Raw genomic sequence first — 13,322 nt, 5'->3', positions numbered from 1 at the left:
ACACATGCTGGCAGAGGTTAGGGAAAGTGCTGCTGCAGATATAGGGAAGGTGTTAGCGTAGGTCCTGTCTTCAAGAACCCCAACGGTCCTTCTTAGTACTACATCTGTCCGTGTGCATTACTGTTGTGGATGGCTGGGAGCAGTAGTGCACCATTTTTTTTTCATCTCAGGCTGTGCAGGCCATTAAAGCTATAGCGTTCTCAGTCTGCAGTGTATTATGCAGAGTACAGGGAAAGTGCTGCTGCTGATATAGGGAAAGTGTTAGAGTAGGATCCTGTCTTCAAAAACCCCAAAGCTCCTTCATTGGGCTACATCTGACAATGTGCATTTTAGTTGGGGCCTGCTGGGAGTAGTAGTGCATCCATTTTTGTATTACGCATCTAGGCCTGTTCGCAGCCTTTCAGTAATAGTTTTTTCAGGCAGCAGTGCCGTACAATCCCGCTCTCACCGTGAAAGTGCACTCAAATAATTCCTAGCCTGCTGCAAACAAGTTTATTTTTACTGTTCTCTGTCTGCAGTGAATTAGACAGAGTGTTGGGGCAACAGCCACTTCTGTAGAGGTAGTTATATACACTATACAGTCCGTATCCTCCGTGCAAAACCCCCAAAGCTCTTTCGTTGGGCTACATCTGACCATGTGCATTATACTTGTGGCCTGCTGGGAGTTGTAATGCATTAATTTTGGTATTACGCATCTAGGGCCTAGGCCTGTTCCCAGCCTGTCAGTGATAGCGTTCTCAGCCTGCAGTGCCGTACAAGCAGCTCTCACCGTGAAACTGCACTCAAATATTTCCTAGCCTGCTGCGAATGACTTCGTTTATAGACAGAGGTCTCACCGCTAAACAGTACTGTAATATTACCTGGGCCACTGCAAAGTATTTCAGCTCTGCCGCTGTGCAGAGCGTCTCACAATACCCTTTCCTTGGTGGGGTTGAGATAGCCGCAGTTACCAGCACTATCCACTGGCTTTAGAGTCTTCTCCCACTCCACACAGCCTCTATTATCTACAAGTCTCTGTGAGCAGTAAATTACCCCTCGGTATCAGCGCAGGACAGCGGGTTACTTTTTCCTAGTCCCAGCATAGAGCCTCCGCTGTCTACAAGTCTCTGTGTGCGGTGAATTAAGCCACAGTTGTCAGTGCTGTACAGTGGGGTAATTTATTTGGGCCCTACTTTATTCTTTATCCGCCATGACGAGGAGTAGGGGTAAGGGTCGAGGATGTGGACGTCCAAGTGAGGGTGTGGGCACAGGCCGAGTTCCTGGTCCAGGTGAGTCACAGCCGGCTGCTGCAGGATTAGGAGAGAGGCAAGTTTCTGGGCACCCCAGCTTCATATCACAATTTATGGGTCAGCGTGGTAGACCTTTATTACAAACAGAGCAGTGTGAGCAGGTCCTGTCGTGGATGGCAGACAATGCTTCCAGCAATGTATCGACCACGCAGTCTTCTACGCAGTCCACTACTCCCGGCCTAGGAACTGCAACTCTGAATCCTTTGGCTGCTGCTCCTCCTTCCTCCCAGCCTCCTCACTCCATGAAAATGACATTCTAAGCAGGCAGACTCCCAGGAACTGTTCTCGGGTTCCTGCCTTGAGTGGGAAAAGATGGTTCCTCTCTTACCTGAGGAGTTTGCCGTGACTGATGCCCAACCTTTGGAAAGTTCCCGGGGTCCGGCAACTGTCTCAAAAGCTTTCAGTGGGTGAGGAGGATGATGATGATGAGGCACATCAGTGAGGTAGTAGTAAGGGCAGTAAGTCCGAGGGAGGAGCGCACAGAAGATTCGGAGGAAGAGCCGCTGGACGATGAGGTGACTGACCCCACCTGGCTTGCTAAGCCTACTGAGGACAGGTCTTCAAAGGGCGAGGCAAGTGCAGCAGCAGGACAGGTTGGAAGAGTCAGTGGGGTGGCCAGGGGTAGAGGCAGGGCCAGAGCGAAAAATCCTCCAACTGTTTCCTAAAGCACACCCTCACGCCAAGCCTCTGTGCAGAGGGCTAGGTGTTCAAAGGTGTGGATGTTTTTCAGTGAGAGTGCGGACGACCGACGAACAGTGGTGTGCAACCTGTGTCGCACCAAGAGCAGCCGGGGAGCCACCACTACCAGCCTCACCACCACCAGCAGGCGCAGGCATATGATGGCCAAGCACCCCACAAGGTGGGACAAAGGCCGTTCACTGCCTCTGGGTCGCACCACTGCCTCTTCCACTGTCCCCAACCTGCCACTCAGATCCAACCCCCCTCTCAGCACACAGGCACGAGCGCCTCCCGCCCTGCACCCACACCCTCACCTCCACTGTCCTCGACCCCATCCAGCAGTGTCTCTCAGCGCAGTCGTTGGAGCGAAAGCGCAAATACGCCGCAACGCACTCGCACGCTCAAGCTTTAAACGTGCACATTGCCAAATTAATCAGCCTGGAGATGCTACCATACAGGCTTGTGGAAACAGAGGCTTTCAAAAACATGATGGCGGCGGTCCGGCGCTACTCGGTCCCCAGTCGCCACTATTTTTCCCGGTGTGCCGTCCGAGCCCTACACCAGCACTTCTCCCGCAACATAAATCGTGCCCTTACCAACGCGGTTACTGGTAAGGTCCACTAAACCACGGACACGTGGACAAGTACAGGCGGGCAGGGCCACTATATTTCCCTGACAGCACATTGGGTGAATTTGGTGGAGGCTGGGACCGAGTCAGAGCCGGGGACCGCTCACGTCCTACCCACACCCAGAATAGTGGGTCCTACATCGGTGCTGTTATCTGCGGCAGTCTATGCCACCTCCTCTAAACCCTCCCCCTCCTCCTCTTCATCCTCGTACGCAACCTCTACATCTCAATTAAGAAGTGTGAGCAGCACGTCGCCAGCAGTCGTGGCACGGCAGCACTGCGGTGGGCAAGCGTCAGCAGGCCGTGCTGAAACTACTTAGCTTAGGTGACAAGAGACACACGGCCCATGAACTGTTGCAGGGTCTGACAGAGCAGACCGACCTCTGGCTTTCGCCGCTGAGTCTCCAACCGGGCATGGTCGTGTGTGACAACGGCCGTAACCTGGTGGCGGCTCTGCAGCTCGGCAGCGTCAAACACGTGCCATGCCTGGCCCACTTCTTCAATCTGGTGGTTCAGCGGTTTCTGAAAAACTACCCACACTTATCTGACCTGCTCGGCAAGGTGCCCCGCGTCTGCGCACATTTCGGCAAGTCCACCAAGGACGCTGCCACCCTCAGGACCCTGCAACATCGGTTTAATCTGCCAGAGCAACGACTGCTGTGCGACGTGCCCACATGGTGGAATTTAACGCTGCACATGTTGGCCAGGCTGTATGAGCAGCGTAGAGCAATAGTTAAATACCAACTCCAACATGGGCGGCGTAGTGGTAGTCAGCCTCCCCAATTCTTTACCGAGGAGTGGGCCTGGATGGCAGACATCTGCCAGGTCCTCGGAAACTTTGAGGAGTCTACCCAGATGGTGAGCGACGATGCGGCAATCATTAGCGTTACCATCCCGCTGCTATGCCTGCTGAGAAGTTTGCTGCAAGGCATAAAGGTCGACGCTTTGTGGTTGGAACTGGAGACGGGGGATGACAGAATGTCGCTTGATAGCCAGACCACCCTCATGTCTATATCTCAGCTATCTCAGTGATGCAATACCACCGGGCCCTGGTGGACAAAGTGATGCTAAACTTCCCATCTGAGAGCGCTAGGGGCAGAAGGCGCAGTTCCGAGGGTCAAGTAGCAGGGGAGGCACGGAGATCAGGCAGCATGTTCAGCGCAGGCAGGGAAACACTCTCCAAGGCCTTTGCCAGCTTTATGGCTCCCCAGCAAGACTGTGTCACCACTCCCCAGTCAAGGCTGAGTCGGAGGGAGCACTGTAAAAAGATGGTGAGGGAGTACGTAGCCGATCGTACCACTGTCCTCCGTGATGCCTCTGCTCCATACAACTATTGGGTGTCAAAGCTGGACACGTTGCATGAACTTGCGCTGTATGTCCAGGAGGGGCTGGCTTGCCCTGCTGCTAGCGTCTTGTCAGAGAGGGTGTTTAGTGCAGCTGGGGGAATCATCATGGATAAGCATACCCGCCTGTCAACTGCCAGTGCCGACATGCTTACACTCAAAGATGAACAAAGCCTGCATTTCGCCAGACTTCTCTTCTCCACCGGCGGAGAGCAATGGAACCTAAAGATTCTATTCGCTGCAACCGCAGATAAAAGCATTCTTCTCTATCACCGGAAAAACGGGGCATTTACCTTTGTCAATCTGTCTCTGATATTAGTCTTCCTTCTCCTACTCCTCCTCCTGAAACATCATGTCATCACGCTGAACTGCCAATTTTTCTGCGGCCCAAAAGGCTCATCTAACAATTTTTTTTACAATTTTTCGAAATTTCAAAAGTATTGATACTTTAACATGAACCAATTTTTTTCACAGGGCTGCCTACAGGCTCTGTTACAAAATTAAACAACAGCGAGCTGTATCTTTCAAAAAATATATATGGGTTTCACCTGCCCTCTCGGTTGAGCAATTTTTCAGGGGTACACTTGTACTCTTGGTACACTAATTTTTCTGGCCCTCGCCTATACTCTTATCCAACTAATTTTTCCGGCCTTCGCCTACACTCATGGTACTCCAATGTTTCAGGGGTCGGCCTATAGTCTTGCTACAGAAATTTTACTGGGGTCTGCCTGCCTATACTTACGCCACATTAATGTTACAGGGGTCTGCCTATACTTCTGATACGGAAATGTTACACTGGTCTGTCTATACTTTTACTACATAAATGTTACAGGGGTCTGCCTATACTTCTGCCACGTAAATGTTACAGGGGTCTGCCTATACTTCTGCTACAGGGGTCTGCCTATACTACTACTACTACAGAAATGTTACTGGGGTCTGCTTATACTTCTACTACAGAAATGGTACTGGGGTCTGCCTATACTGCTGCTACAGAAATGGTACTGGGGTCTGCCTATACTGCTGCTACAAAAATGTTACAGGGGTCTGCCTATACTGCTGCTACATAAATGCTACAGGGGTCTGCCTATACTTCTGCTACAGAAATGTTACAGGGGTCTGCCTATACTTCTGTTACAAAAATGTTACTGGGGTCTGCCTATACTTCTGCCACGTAAATGTTACAGGGGTCTGCTTATACTTCTCCTACAGAAATGTTACAGGGGTCTGCCTATACTTCTACTACAGAAATGTTACTGGGGTCTGCTTATACTTCTACTACAGAAATGTTACTGGGGTCTGCTTATACTTCTACTACAGAAATGGTACTGGGGTCTGCCTATACTGCTGCTACAAAAATATTACAGGGGTCTGCCTATACTGCTGCTACATAAATGCTACAGGGGTCTGCCTATACTTCTGTTAGAGAAATGTTACTGGGGTCTGCTTATACCTTTGCTACAGGAATATTACAGGCGTCTGTGTATACTTTGGGTGCACTAAGTCTACCCATCAGTGTTCTACCTATCTGGCCCAAAAACACTGGCTGACTAGGGCATGGATTGTGGGCCGAGGCCAATATGTATTTTCTCTCGCGTTACCACAGTTATCCAGGGCACTGCTTTGGGTCAAACAAGAGGAGCGATACTGCACAAATGAGACGTTCACATCTGCGCTAGCATCGGAGACCGCTCTATGCCCACGATTGCTGAGGGTTTGGGCAGTGGCCTATGTCCTCGGTGCAGTGAAAGTCTGCCATGTTTGGGCACTCTGATTTCTTTATGTGTACTGTCTTTAAGTTCCTTGGACCCACCCATGCTGTGGATGCAAACAGACTTCCCATAGCGGTGATTGACCTGTCGGGCACAAAGACTCTGACTGACTTGGGTAGGGTGCAGAGTGCAGATGGTTTACCCCTTGCGTTGTTGATGAGGTATCCGACACCCAAACAGAATGAATAGTGTGTGGACACATGGATTCCCCATTTCTATGTCAATCGCAGCACATTGGGCCACACAAGGTGTTTGCTGGGACTGAGCCTGACCAAGGGCCCGCTCACGTACTTCCCACACAGGCTACTGTGGGTCCTGCAATCCACTTCTATTAACTTACAGCACACTTCTGGATATTTAAACCTGACTGCAAAAAGACTACCAAGTCTATGGAATGCACGCCAAATAGAGGGGTCAGAGCCGTCAGAACCCCAAGCAGTATATTTCAATGTCACAGCAATAGAACGGCAGCATCCCAGGCGTATTGCAAAATAGTGATTTATTCCTCCATATGACCGCTACGTTTTGACCCTCTTGGGGTCTTTGTCAAGCATAAAAGTATCCAGTTTCCAGCACCCACATATAACACAAATACAATTTAACTACCACCAATCACGTTTACAGATCCACATGTGTATGTCATATTCATTACTTTAAGGCTCAACCTTCTAGTCCAGTAACTTTCCATCAGGAACACAGCAGAGCACATTCCCCCGGCTGTCCCCATATCTCATGTGAGCTCAGCTAATGTCCGGCGTTGTTATTACTTTACTGCGCATGCGCGAGATGTCACAAGCGCCGCGGGAGTCCTCCTTCCGCGCTCTGTGTGCTGGGACTGCTCTGTGCTACTGATTCTGCGCGAGCCCAGCCACAGCTCTCGCGCTATCACGCTCTCATGGATAATAATCCCTTATGCAGCGCTGTATCTTCCTCATACTTCCTCTTGAGGGACTTCTATTAGCGCGGTCCTCTATAGGGGAGGAGGGAAAGTTAATACTCCGTATTAGTTAATAGAACAATGTAGCACTAAATAAAGGATTGTAGATCAACATATTATATATGTATATCTCTAAACATCAGGATTCTTTTGCCTTATACAATCCAGCTCCTAGGATCGGGGACCCCTCCTCCAAACCAGATTCTCCTAGCAATTTTTTAATGATCAGTTTCATCAGAAAAAACACCAGTCACATTCCTTCTGCTTAGTCAAATTTATTGATTAAAGGGATCTCCACACTTTATGTCTCATAGGATATATCACCATATAGATTATAAAATGTATTTAAAGGGACTATCAAATCCACTCCAATAAAGTGTCTAGTGAGAGAGGGCACATCCATCATCCCTGCCAGTCCAAATATATGTCAATTAAAGGTCTTTTCCTTCCTTTTCAATTTCTATATATATATGGGGAGAGCCGTGTGAACGTCCCTGTCTGTATCCAATATATCCAGGACAGATGATGGGAGCCTTGGTATCATATCACGTGTGATCTGTAATGGATAAATAACATCAATTAAAAACAAGAACAAGAAAAGTCAAATGGTAAAGTGGTCGATGTTATATAGGTGTCCACTGTCCCATATTCCTAGTCTGTGGCGAAACAGGAGTTAGATATGTGGCATATAGTCATAATCCAGGTTCAATCTTTTTGGTGTCATTGTATCCAGTACAAAAATCCAACGAAGTTCACATTTCTGCAGCAGACGCGTTCTATCACCACCTCTATCAAGGGGTGGGACTGAGTCTATCACCCTAAACCTCAATTGGCTCACCGAGTGTTTGTGTTCAAAAAAATGTTTTGGAACAGGAAGCTCCTTATTGTTAGTCCGAATTGTGCTTTTATGTTCATTAATTCTTTCGCGGACCTCTCTGGTGGTGTGACCCACGTAACCCAACCCACATGGGCAGGTAAGCAGGTACACCACGTATGCTGACCGACAAGAGAATCTCCCCTTAAATTTAAATTTCTTCCCTGTCAGGGGGTGTGAAAACTCATCACCTTTTACCAAATTTCCACAGCATGCACATGACAAGCATGGAAAGTTGCCCTTTTTAATTGGCGCTAACAATTGTTGAGTCTGGTTTTCTTTCTGTGGAATAAAAGGTTTCACTAAATGATCCCTCAAATTACGGCCTCTGCGATAGGCCATAATTGGGGGTGATGAAAATTCTTTAATGTCACATCCTCTTTCAATAATAGGCCAATGTTTCTTAATTATTTTCCTGACATTCTAGCTTTCAGGGCCAAAGGTAGAAATTAGGGGAATTCTATTGTTTTCCCGACGGTTCTTAGTTCTACGTATCTCTGATCTTGGTGTAGCTTTGATTTTATCTACCGTATTATTAATTAGGAATTTAAGGTACCCTCTGTCCAAAAGTTTTTTTGCCATTTGTTGAAAATGTGTATCAACAAATACATTGTCAGTTACTTTTCGTACCCTCAAGCATTGGCTCCAGGGGAGGGATTCAAGGGTCCTTCTAGGGTGATGGCTCTCGCACCTAAGGATATTATTTCTGTCTGTTGTTTTCACAAATAAGTCCATACACAGTCTGCCTGCCCTTTTGATCACCATAACATCCAGGAATTGGATGTTGTGAGTGAGTGATTCACAGTAAACTTCAAGTCAGTATCTAGGATGTTAATTTCTGCACAGAATTTCTGAAGCTGCTCATCATTACCGGGCCATATTAGGAAAATATCATCGATATATCTGTACCATTTCCTGACTAATGGCCAAAGTTCCAATGTACATAACTCCTCCTCAAAGGCCCTCATGTATACATTAGCGTGCGTTGGCGCGACATTCGGGCCCATTGCTGTACCCTGTCGCTGCCGGTAGTACACCCCCCCAAAACTAGAATTGATAGTAGAATTGATGCCGGTTTGGCAAAATCTCTTATAATTGAACATCCTAAGACCCCAAATTTTTATGTATTACCAGAAATACATAAAAACTTGACTAAGCCGCTAGGCAGTATGCGTTGTTAGAAGAGGGCCCTGTTGATGACTGTGTATTATTGACACAAGCTAAGCATTTACATCATGAATTGGATATCCCTGACAATCAGCTATTGAGTTTTAGTGATATCATGGCATTTGAGAAACACCTGGGCATAACCATAAGCGTTCTTTACCACAGCCGCGGTGATTGGCATTATTTTCACACCAACGAGACATCTGGCAGGAATGCTGTATACATCCTACACCATGATAATCATTACTACGGAATTAGGAATATAAAAGGTTTTATCGGGACCGATTACTTTTGCGATAGCTGTAGTTCTGTTTTTCACCACAAAAATAATCACTCGTCAGTACTTTTGCAAGGCTTGTCAGACAGAGTCATATTGTCGAAAGTGAGTAATCGATATTCCGATGCCCCAGTTGTCGCATGTTTTTTTCACTCGTCTGATTGTTTAGACGGTCCCAAGATCCCGGGTGTGATGGATTCTGTGTTTTGCAAGACTGAAATATTTTGCCATTGTTGTTATCTATATGTAGTAAAGTGCACCAAGCCTCACGACTGCAACGGCCTGTGCTGTAACATTTCTTAAAACCAGTGTGCAGAAATTTGACAATCACCTGTGTTATATGCAGCCTTACCAACCGAAGGCCGTTGTGGAAGACCCCATGTATATTTTTTACGTTATGTCATCAAAAAATGGGAAAACACATCCTCCAATTTTATTTTTGCCACAGCGATGCATGGTGGGAAGTCTGAGTAGGAGTTTGAGGGTGAATCTTGCACCCGTAATTTTGTTCAGTTTTTTCTCAGTGGAAATTTTACAGACTGCACCTTTATTGCCCACAATGCCGGCAGATACGACTCTTATTTAATTGTTAAGGAGTTGATTGTTGAAAAAAATCTGTAAAGAAATGATCACTCAAGGCAGATGCCTTTTGTGTGTGACGGTGCCCACGCTGAACTTGGTTCATGGACTCGCTTAACTTCATACCCATGAAGCTTAGCAAGTTACCCCAAGCTACGGGTTTTTCAGGGGCGAAGGGTCATTTCCCCTACTTTTTCAATACTGTAGAAAACCAGAATTATGTCGGCCCCCTACCTGATGCTAAAAATTATGGACCCAAGTACATGATGCCTGACGACAAAAAGGAGTTTGTGGAGCAGTATGAGATGCAAAAAGGCTGTACATTTGATTTTAAGTCAGAATTGAAGTTGTATTGTAGGAACGGCATGGAAATGTTATGCCAGGCGTGTGAGCTGTACAGAGATCGGGTGATGGGAATTCCTAAAAAAACTGTTACAATGTGTTGTACAGAAAAAAAAAAACGTTACTGCAACTTATTTCGTTGACCCATTCCAGCACATCACTCTCGTGTCTGTATGCATGGCAAAATACAGCTTTAAATTTTTATCTGAAGACACAATAGCTGTTTTGCCCATTGATAATTACCATAAGGCCAAAAAAAGGAACTGTTAGAAGGAGGCTCACCGCTGGGGGTGTTGGTTCCCAGCGCGGGTGTGCTGGTCTTCCCAATGCCGTCGGCGGTCGTACGTGCGTTGTGGCTCGGGTTCCCCTGTGCTGGTGGGCACTCGGGTTGGTCGGCAGTGCGGGGCCCCCTGCGTGCATGCGCGTCTGTGCCGACCAGGCTCAGAGTTCCCGTTAGGAGACGTGGCTGGAGGGAGGCCGGGTTTATTGCATCACCGGCCGGCGTATCATCACAACCCGCCTTGCCCTAGGCGGGTATTCCTGTATTTAGCTTGGCTGAGACTGGAGCTCAGTGCCGGTGTTTGTTTTGGTCCTATCCAGCTAACACCCGCTACAGCAGTTCTGTCTCCAGTTTTTTGACTCTGCTATTCCTTGACTCTGAGCTTGTCCTTTCCCTCAGTCTGACATTCCTGTTTGGTTTAACCCTTTATGTTCCTTACTCTTAGGTTGCGTTTTGTCAGTTGCTTTTGGTTAGTTGGTCCTCTCTGTCCCATCTGTCACGGGATACTCCTTAGTGCAGAGTAGGGACCGCCACCCAGTTGTTGCCCTGGGGTTTGGCCAAGGGGGGCAAGTAGACAGGGACAGGGGAGAGGGCTGGTGTAGGGATTCTGTGCCCCCTGGTTCCTAACTAGTCCTGACAGGAACTTAACCCCCACTATTCAGTGGTTGATGCATGTGTCACACAGGGAAAACAAAGCCATACAGCACGCACTGAGAGGGGGTGAAAAACGGGCACGCGTCTGTTGACAGTTAACATATCGCTTTTGAATTTCAGGGCTGTTTTTACCACAGATGCCCCGTCTGCTACCTTGAAGACACTCAAAATAACGTCACTAAAACTAAGTACAGCCAACTAAACTAGGCTTTTTTTTTTTTTTAGCTAAAAAGCGTTTTTTATAATGCGCAGGGTATTCTTTACGTGTCTTATGGGAACATGAATGACATGGAATGGTTAAGACCAATTTGAATCTTCCGGCATTATTTCTTAAAACCCAGTTCCTGTTGCCGCTAGACCCTCGTAATGCACTGTATGGGGATCAAACTAACTCAATAAAGCTACACTACAGATTGGGTGAGGATGAAACGATGCATTATTATGATTTCACTAGTCTGTACCCCTTTGTCAACAAGACAAAAACTTACCCTACAGGCTACCCGACGATTATAAAAATTTTGGCTACATCATAAATGACTTTGGCATGTCAGCATGCTTGACAAAGTCCTTTGCATAGGATGAAACATCGCAAGTTTTGTTGTTCATGCTGATGGAGTTTTTAACTCAATAAAGATGATAACTGGATTTGGATTCCCTGAAGACTGCAGGATGTCTTTTTGAAATAGCTTCTACTTGATGCTGCTCTCCACACACATTTTCTCTATGCTGCATTGGGATCCGTCCGGATCCCCTAGGTGAGCGCGCATCTACTGGCTTGACGCCGTATTCTATCCTTCTCTCCCTATTTTGTGAGCCTATTGGGCTGAAGGTGTGCTGCTGAGATCTTTTGTTTTCAGAGTGTTTAAACTAGGGACTGGGGGGAGGGCAAAAAGATAAATAGGGCGGTGGACAGGGTCGATAGCGACCTGGGTTTAAATAATGGAAATGGGGGTTGAGTAGAGGGTGGGGTTCGTACAGTTAGAACTGAGAGAATAGCCAATAGTACCATTAGTAGCAAAATGAATTTAAAGAACAACAACCATATAAATTGTATGGCTACGAATGCAAGAAGTCTGATTGGCAAAGTGGGCGAGCTTGAAGCGAGAATGACTGATGAAAACTATGATATAGTTGGAATAACAGAAACATGGCTTGATGATAAGTGCGATTTGACTGTCCATTTACAGGGTTCCAATCTCTTCAGAAGAGACTGTGGTAAACAGAAAAGGGGAGGAGTGTTTGTAGGTTAAATTATACTTAATGCCAAGGCTACGGGAGAATATAGGGGCAGGAAATGAACATGGGGAATCTCTGTGGGAGAAAAATAATAATAAAAAGATCTGGGGGTGCTAGTGGATTGTAGATTTAACTGGAGCAACCAATGCCAGTCAGCTGCTGCAAAAGCTAATAAAGTCTTGAAGTGTATTAAAAGGGGTATAGGGGCGAGGGACGGGAACATTATCCCCCCACTATATAAGGCACTTGCCAGGCCTCACATGGAATACTGTGTACAGTTCTGGACACCGGTGCTCAGGAAGGATGTTGCAGTGTTTTTTTTCCAATCAATTTTTTTTATTGGTATCACAGAAATTAAGTAACATACATATTCATGTTATTTTGTTATGTGTCTTAGGTACACACAGTGCAAGGTATCTGACAATTATTATGTCTAAGTGTGATACAGTTTTGAAATTAGTTCATCATCTTAAAGAATAAACAATTCTTCATGTGGAGAATACAGGAATTGGAAGGGAGGAAAGAAGGGAATGAGGGAGAGGGAAGGAATTGCAAAAGGGGGTGCGGAACAACTGGAAAGAACATCAGTTTTTGACATCAGGATAGAAATCTGTTATTCCATTGGGTCCACACCGCTTCGTACTTAGAATAGGCATTATTTCTGTAGGCAAGAACTTTTTCAAAAATGCTATGCTCAGATATCATTTGTATTAACTCGTTTGCCTGGGGCACTTCTGTTCTTCACCACTTCCTGGCTAGAAGTAATTTTGTCCCCATCAGAATAGGACATATCAAATGTCTGGTTTGAGGTCTGATTCCTTTCAAGCCAAGAAGAAGAAGAGCTGTAGCAGGGAGGCTTGGAATCTTTGTCTCGGAGATTTTATTTATTACAGAAAAAATGTCGAACCAGTAGGATGAGATCAATGGACAAGACCAAAATATATGGAGGAGACCCCTCTTGTCCACATCCCCTCCAGCACATGGCATCTGAGCTCAAGCATCTATTTCTTAATTGTACAGATGTAAGATACCATCTTGTGAGAGTTTTTAAATGCGTTTCTATCATGTTAGAGCAATTTGTCGCTTGTTTTGCTCTTTTAAGCGAATTTAACGAACTCTCTATTGGGATCTTTAATTTTAACTCTTTTTCCCAATTTAGGAGGTGACATCTCTTCCCTGGTCTCAGATTTCCTACCATATGATCATAGAAAAACCTGTTTTTTTATTTATTTCCTATTGGAAGTTTTGTTATACTTAAAATGAGTATTT

This window comes from Eleutherodactylus coqui, chromosome 5 (assembly GCF_035609145.1).
Source record: "Eleutherodactylus coqui strain aEleCoq1 chromosome 5, aEleCoq1.hap1, whole genome shotgun sequence".
Taxonomy (NCBI): domain Eukaryota; kingdom Metazoa; phylum Chordata; class Amphibia; order Anura; family Eleutherodactylidae; genus Eleutherodactylus; species Eleutherodactylus coqui.
This window is presented reverse-complemented; position numbering follows the sequence as displayed.